Genomic DNA, 7,972 nt, shown 5'->3' with positions numbered 1-7,972 from the left:
CCGTGTAACTGGTAGCCACAGATGGTAGACTCACCAGTCACAGCTATCCACACTACAGCAAGAGTCTTACACAAAAACCTGACAATGCTTACAATTTTGTTGGGGTGAAGTCCACAAGCTTGGTGGTAGATTACCATGAGGGACTACATGGAAGGAAGTCAGAATGTCACAGGAACTATTCTTTGGCTCTTTGAGTGGGTGGGTGTCCTGGGGTTTCTATCACAGCTACCTTTTTTTTTCTTTTTTCTTTTTTTCAAAAAAAAACAGCTACCAAATCCATGAGCAGTCCAATCAACATTGAACAGTCTATTTCTGCAGGTCATCTGGGGTCTTAATCATCTTCTCCTTCATCATCTGTTTCTCTCTTCCTCTTTTCACATTTCCTGCCTTCTTCCTCCTCTTCATCTTCATCCTCATCTTGCATCTTCATCAAGTCCAAATTCTTCTTCCTCCTCACTGACTTCATCGTCGTCCTCATCCCCTTCTACATCTTCATCTTCATCATCTTCTTCATCAAACTCCTCTTCTTCACCATTCTCATCCTCCTCATCTTCCTCATCTTCTTCTTCATCCTCCTCTTCATCCACACCATCCACCTCGGCATCTGAGTCAGGTGCTTCCTGGTCCTCTTGGTCATAGCCATCCAAGTAGGTAAGCTGGGGCAGGAGCTTGAAGACACTCTCTCGGTAGTCACTCAGGTTAATAATCTCACAGTTAAAGAGGTCCAGGCTTTTCAGACATTCTAACTTTTTCAAAGGTTCCAAGGTGCTGGTATCTTTCAGTTTATTTCCACTTAAGTTTAGATGTGTGAGATTTGGAAGTTTTTCAGCTAACATGTCCAGACTTCCAAAGATTCTATTTTCACTGAGTTCAAGCTTTCTCAATTTAGGCAACTTGGGGAGATTTGAAACTGAGATCAAGTCTACATTTATTAAACTGAGGAACTCTAAGTTCACAAATTCAGCTGTTAAGCCTTCAATTTTTCCATCATTTGATTTGCAATTGTCCAAGACAAGTTCTCAACAGCTGCCGGGGTCTGGTTCCTCAGCTCCAGGTGGATCCTCCTCTTGATGCCCATATCCCCTTCTTCCCCCTCTTCAAACTTAACTTTCCGCAGGGGGGGCAGAGAGGGGAGAGGCGTCCCTGCCTGGGCAGCGAAGGCCGTCGGAAGGGTTTGCTGGCGGCGGAGGCCGGCGGCGCGGTCCTGAGTGGCTGGCGGCCTATGGGCAGGCGAGCAGAGCCCCCAGAGCCAAGTTACTCACGGGAGCGCAAAACATAGTAGAATTTCTAAATAATTTTTCTGTGAAAGATACCAGAAAAAAGCACACATGGTTGTATGAGTCCATTTATCTAAAAGCCTAGGAAATGCAAACTAAATGTATTAATTTTCTAGGGCTGCCATAATGAAGTAGCATAAAATGACTGGCTTAAACAACAGAAATTTATTGTCTTACAGTTCTGGAGATTAGTAATATGAGATTCAGGTGTGGGCAGGCTGGTTCCTTCTGGGGGATATGAGGAAGCATTGGTTGCATGTTTCTTCACTAGTTTCTGGCAGTTTGCTGGCAATCTTTGGTGTTCCTTTGGGTGTAGAAGGGTTACCCTGATCTCTGCCTTAATTGTCACATGGCATTTTCCTTCATGTGTTTCTGTGTCCAAATTTCAATTTTTGTAATGTAAGTCATAGTTGATTAAGGGCCGCCATAATCTTAAATTGATTATCTCTGTGACGATCAGATTTCCAAATAGGGTCACATTCTGAGATTCTAGAATTAGGAATTCGATATATACATTTTTGGGGGGACACAGTTTAACTCATGACACTAATGTATCATAACAGAAAGTAAATTAGTGGTAGGACTGTGGGCATGTGGAAAGGAGTGGGAAGAAAGTGGCATGAGAAAACGTGGGACTGGTGGACATGTTCATTATTTTTATTATGGTAATATTTCAACTGGTGTATTATACATAAAAATGTAATCAGTTATACACTTTAAATATGTACAGCTTATTATATGTCAATTGGAGCTCAATAAAAACTGTTTGAGAAAATCCCACTGGGTGCAATGGCTCATGCCTGTAGTCTCAGCACTTTGGGAGGCTGAGGTGGGCAGACTACTTGAGCTCAGGAGTTTGAGACCAGCCTGGGAAATGTGGCAAAACCCCATCTCTACAAAAAGTACAAAAATTAGCCAGGCGTCCTGGTGCATGGTTGTAATCCCAGGTACCTGGGAAGCTGAGGTGGGAGAATCTCTTGAGCTTGAGAGTTGGAGGCTGCAGTGAACAAACTAGGATTGCGCCATTGTACTCCATCCAGGGTGAAAGAGAGATACTCTGTCTCAAGAAAGAGAAAGAAAGAAAGCAGGAAAGAAAGAAAGAGAAAGAAAGAAAGAAAGAAAAGAAGGAAGGAAGGAAGGAAGGAAGGAAGGAAGGAAGGAAGGAAGGAAGGAAGAAGGAAAAAGAAAGAAATGAAGGAAGGAAGAGAGAAAGAAAGAGAGAGATGAAGGAAGGAAGGAAAGAAGGAAAGAAAGAAAGAAGGAAGGAAGCAAATTCTACACTGTACTAAAACAAAAACCTTAGAATGAATCATTGGTTTCTGGTTTGTGTTTATTAATGGCAGTTGCTATTTCATATTAAAGAAAAACCCAAAAGGGTATTAATTTGGAATGGGAACAAGAGCTGATGGATTCAACATCAGACATGTTGACTTACTTGGATATTTTTGTGGAGCAAACAATTGGGGATGTCCAGTAGACAGTTTAACGGATCTGAAGTTTGGAAATGAGCTCTTGGCTGCATATAGGAGGTAGTTGTGTGTTGGTGGCATTTAAAACCATAGCATAAATTAGAACACCTAGAGCAATAGTATAGTACTAAAAAACGAGAGCAAAAAGAACAAAATGTTTCAGGGATATGCAAGGGAAGAAGAGCCATTAAAGGAGATAAAGAAGGACTTTTCAGAATGAGATGCAGAGAACCAAAGGGATTGATATCATGGAAATCAAAGTAACAATTCCCAGGAGGGTGTGATAATTTGTGTTAATTACTCTAGCGTAATTATGCATGAGATTGAGAATTGTACAGTAATGTATCCAAATACTAAAATTAGTAAGATAAATGTGGGCCACCATGACCCCTGCCTTCATGGATTTTGTGAGTTTTAGAATAGACAAAGCAGTCAGAAAACATTCTATAAATCCATAGCAGACTGCATTAAGTACAGGGGTTCTGACTACAAATAAGGTGTTTTCAAACTTTTGGATTTACTATAAATATGTGATAGTTTAATCTCTCTCTCTCCTAAAATACTCTTTGTTCTAAGAGGGTCTATAAAAGATCATTTGCTTTTTGCTTCTGAAGATTGGTCCGTCTCAGCTACCAGTCTAGCAGAGAAGGAGATGACAAATTGGAGTGTGGTCAAAGAGTCAAAGGTTGTGGGCAAGCCTGTGGCCCAAGTTAGCAGGGGTTTCAGAGGAAGCTCAACAAGAGAATTTGGAACAGTTACAAGTATCTGTAGATGGAATCCTGCTGTGGTGCTGGTAGTGATAGTGGTAGTGAGGTTCCTCTGCCAACATTGAAGGTAAAATTTTATAAAATTTTGCCTATGACAAATTTTACCTTTCTCTGTCTCCACTGAAGCATAGCTTGAGACCTGAGAAGATAGCAAGGGTGAAGACTGCCATGATAACTGGGGACTGCAGAGGTTGCTCCTTCCCATTGAATATATTTTACTAAAATTCCCTATAGCCAACAGGTAATCATCACATCTCCACCATGATAGAAACAGAGCACAAAGCTTCCCACTGCTCATTAAGATCCTGTTTATTTGGGAAAAGGAGGGTTCCTTCTAGGAATGAGGAGTAGTGCCAAAATCAGAGGTCACCTAGATCAATAATGCCAGCTATGAGGAATGGTACTAGGAAAGCAATTTTCATGATAAGTAGAAAAAATACAGATAGCGTGAAGTTTCTGGGGTTCTGACAGTAGGAAAGAAGGTTCTGCTATCCATGGCCCTAAGTGTTTGTAATTTTTTTTTCCCCAAAATGTTGCTCCCTGGAGTGTGTACTTAGGAAAATTTGAAAATGCTTATGTTTTGGCTTTGGAAAAGAATCAAACCAGTTTGGCAAAGATCTATACTCAGGGAGTCACGATGATGGTGCAATGAAAATCATGTTCTCACTTGCTGAAAGCATCACTGAAACGTGCATTCTTGTAGAGCAGACCAGAAAAAAAGGGATACTGGATGGCTTCCCCTTAGTTGTCCCAATTTAGACTGTATACAGGCATTATGATTGCATTAGTAATATGCAAATGCTACAGCCCAAGTGTTCTACATATGTTTCCAGCCCAAATCCTGAAAACAAAAGGGGAGATAAAGGAAAAGCAAGAAGTCAAATTGGAGAGTTTCCATAGTGTCTTACATGCATCCCGACTTTCCATACTTGGGAGTTGAAGGTTATGGACTCTACCAATGAGAAATTCCAGTGATAGTATTTTAATATCCTAGAGACAAAAACAGCCTTAACCCCAGAAGTTACATGTTTTAAAAGATCAAATCACTAGGTGAAGTTTGCAGAGGCCTTCAAATTCATGGAGACATAGAGAAGGATAGACAAAGGAAAAGATAGTTGTGATTTAAGGGCATACTTAGGAATGGTGGCATGTAATTGGCCACAGAACATAGCTATGCTCTATTCTGAGTCTGAGTAATACTATGGAGCATGTGCAGCTGGAATCATGCCCATGATAAGCAGAGATATTTTGTCCATTATTCCTGACTTTCTGTTGGCCTGCTTAGAAGACTTCCACATTTAAATATATATAAAGCTGACTATTTCTTCCGGTTATCTGAGAGACCACTTGTTTGAAAGGATACCTGGCCGGGCGCCGTGGCTCACGCCTGTAATCCCAGCACTTTGGGAGGCCGAGGCGGGCGGATCACGCAGTCAGCAGATCAAGACCATCCTGGCTAATACGGTGAAACACCGTCTCTACCAAAGATACAAAAAATTAGCAGGGTATGGTGGTGGGCTCCTGTAGTCCCAGCTACTCGGGAAGCTGAGGCAGGAGAATGTCGTGAACTCAGGAGGCGGAGCTTTCAGTGAGCTGAGGTCGCGCCACTGCACTCCAGCCTGGGTGACAGGGTGAGACTCTGTCAAAAAAAAAAAAAAAAAAAAAAAAGAAAGAAGGAAAGAGAAGAAAGGATACCTTAAACGTGTCATATAACTATTGGGATCCTTTCCAGTGATTTGGGGGCTCCATAAACACCAAGAAAATGCCAGGTGGGGCAGTGGGTGTGCCTGCTGAGTGACCTTGGCCTGCAACATTTTTATCTGCTTAGTTTTGCACCTGGGACAATACTCTCTGCTCTCCCGTTGGAAGGTGGGGTTTTCTGCCTATAGCATAAAACAGCTCTGTCATTTCCCTGGTTCTCTCTGGCATCCTGGAAGCAGATGTGGTCTAGAAGAACAGATTCTTATCTGGCCTTATAGCTGGGCATAAACCTGACAAGCTGTCAATTCTGAAATGGAAGCATACATAGTCTCAACCAGAAAGGCTTAGATGAGGTTCTTGAGAATCCAAATAGGATACCAAAATCAAATGTGCAGAGGTAAAAGGAGAGTTGGACATAAATTCTGTTTAGTTCCTAGGCAATTCCAATGAGAGATGGCAAATTTGTCCTTACTGTTCCTTTGTTTAAAGCTTCCGGATGAAGGGCAAGTGTTGAGAAGCTGGAGCTGTAGCAATTCATTCGTATCAGTTATTTTCAAATACACTGGTTCCTTGGTATCTGTGGGGAATTCGTTCCAGAAGTCCTGCACACACTAAAATCCTCAGAGGCTCCAGTCCCTTTTATAAAATGGTGTAGTATTTGCATATAACCTATGCACATCCCCCTGTACACTTTAAATTATCTCTTGATCATTTGTCATACCTAATACAATGTAAATGCTATGTAAACTGTTGTTATACTATATGTTTAATTTGTATTATTTCAATTGTTGTATTGATATTTTTTATTGCTTTATTTTTGAATATTTTTGATTTGCAATTTGTTGAATACACATACGTGGAACTGGAAGGTAGAGAGGGCTGACTGTACGCAGCAGTATTCATGTTTTAGAGTCAAAGTGTGTGTGTTTATTCAGCTATCTTTCATTCAAGTATAGATATTCACATTAGATGTTAAAAGTAACTACTGCACTAAATGACCAGATTGTTCCATTTAAACTGTAAACATTGAATCGAGTGTTGGTACCTATGCCAAAACAGTGATATTGCTAACTGAAGTAGCAATTAGGGCTCTTGAAATGCTCTTCTCAGATTTAACAAGAAAAGGAAAGCATACAAAGCACAGACAGATAAAGCGAATTGGTCAGCTCATCAATGTCCCACTTCTCAAAATTGTGGAAATTCTACTTAGAAAACTCAGCTTCTCTGCTACTATATCTGAAATTAAGACTGATGTCACACCTGGAATTTGGGGGTCTTCTAAAGAATATGCAAAACTTAATTATGCAGGTACAGATTTTTATAACAATTTGTAATATAAATTATTTGTATCTTATGATTAAAGTTCTGCTGCACAATATCATTCTTGTGTTAGACTTTTTACTTAAAATGAATGATGGTCAATAATACTCCAAGGGTTGTCAAATTGAGTAGGTCAGAGTTAGTCTTTCTAATATGGTACTGAGGTCTCTATGTCAATGAATTGAAACTAGCAAGAGTAACAAAATTAATGTTACTAAAATCTAGTGAAATATAGTTTTGTCCCTCCCTTTTAAAGTGGATTCTTAACACCATGAAATACTATGCAGCCATAAAAATATGAGATCATGTCCTATGCATGGATATAGATGCAGCTCGAGGCCATTATTCTTATCAAATTAGCGCAGGCACAGAAAACCAAATACCACATGTTCTCGCTTTTAAGTGGGAGCTAAACGATGAGCACACATGAACACAAAGGGGAGCAGCACATACTGGGAATTTTCGGAAGGTGGAGGGTGGGTAGAGGGAGAAGATCAGGAAAAATAACTAATGGGTACTAGGCTTTGTTTTGTTTTTTGTTTTTTGAGACGGAGTCTCGCTCTGTCGCCCAGGCTGGAGTGCAGTTGCCGGATCTCAGCTCACTGCAAGCTCCGCCTCCCGGGTTCACGCCATTCTCCTGCCTCAGCCTCCCGAGTAGCTGGGACTACAGGCGCCCGCCACCTCGCCCGGCTAGTTTTTTTTGTATTTTTGGTAGAGACGGGGTTTCACCATGTTAGCCAGGCTGGTCTGGATCTCCTGACCTCGTGATCCACCCGTCTCGGCCTCCCAAAGTGCTGGGATTACAGGCTTGAGCCACCGCGCCCGGCCGATGGGTACTAGGCTTAATAATTGATCATAAAATAATCTGTATAACAAATCTCCATGACATAAATTTACCTATGCAACAAACCTGCACTTGTATCCCTGAATATAAAATAAAAGCTAAAACTAACTCTTAACAAAACTTTTTTTTTCAACTATTCTTAGTAGGGAAAGTGAATTTATATAAAATAATATTTCCCATTTTTCCCAAATATTATGAATTGTTTTATAAAATAAGTTAAATTATGCTTATCTTTTAAGATATACTGGAGAATATTCTTACTATTTACAGACCATCAACAAGTATCTTACACAAATTGATGTTTTTTAAACAGAAAACCTATGAACTAATCATACAAAATAATTATAGTTTTACAAGCAGTAAGATCGCTAAAGGGGTTTGTTGATAATGAACAAACTTTTTAGAATTTTTGTAATATTTTGGTGTTTTGCTGGAAAGAAACACCTTAGCAAACTTGTTTCATGTAAGGAAGATAGGTATTTAAATTTAGCAACATCTGACTTTTTTTTTTTCATTCAGACATCTGCTGCCTTTTAATGTTCTTGACCTTCAGCTAAAAAAGGATAACATGGAAAAAAATGAGGACTGTTTCAT

General features: G+C 40.1%; 1 pseudogene across 1 annotated transcript; it reads right to left on the bottom strand.

Moving 5' to 3' along the window:
* Positions 1-260: 260 nt before the first annotated feature.
* LOC117078030 lies at positions 261-1,078 on the bottom strand (annotated as a pseudogene). Its single transcript, XR_004434904.1, has one exon. The product of XR_004434904.1 is annotated as an acidic leucine-rich nuclear phosphoprotein 32 family member B-like (transcript).
* Between the last annotated feature and the right edge of the window lie 6,894 nt (positions 1,079-7,972).

Source organism: Trachypithecus francoisi, unplaced genomic scaffold (genome assembly GCF_009764315.1).
Source record: "Trachypithecus francoisi isolate TF-2019V2 unplaced genomic scaffold, Tfra_2.0 Lachesis_group6, whole genome shotgun sequence".
Lineage (NCBI taxonomy): Eukaryota > Metazoa > Chordata > Mammalia > Primates > Cercopithecidae > Trachypithecus > Trachypithecus francoisi.
This window is presented reverse-complemented; position numbering and strand designations above follow the sequence as displayed.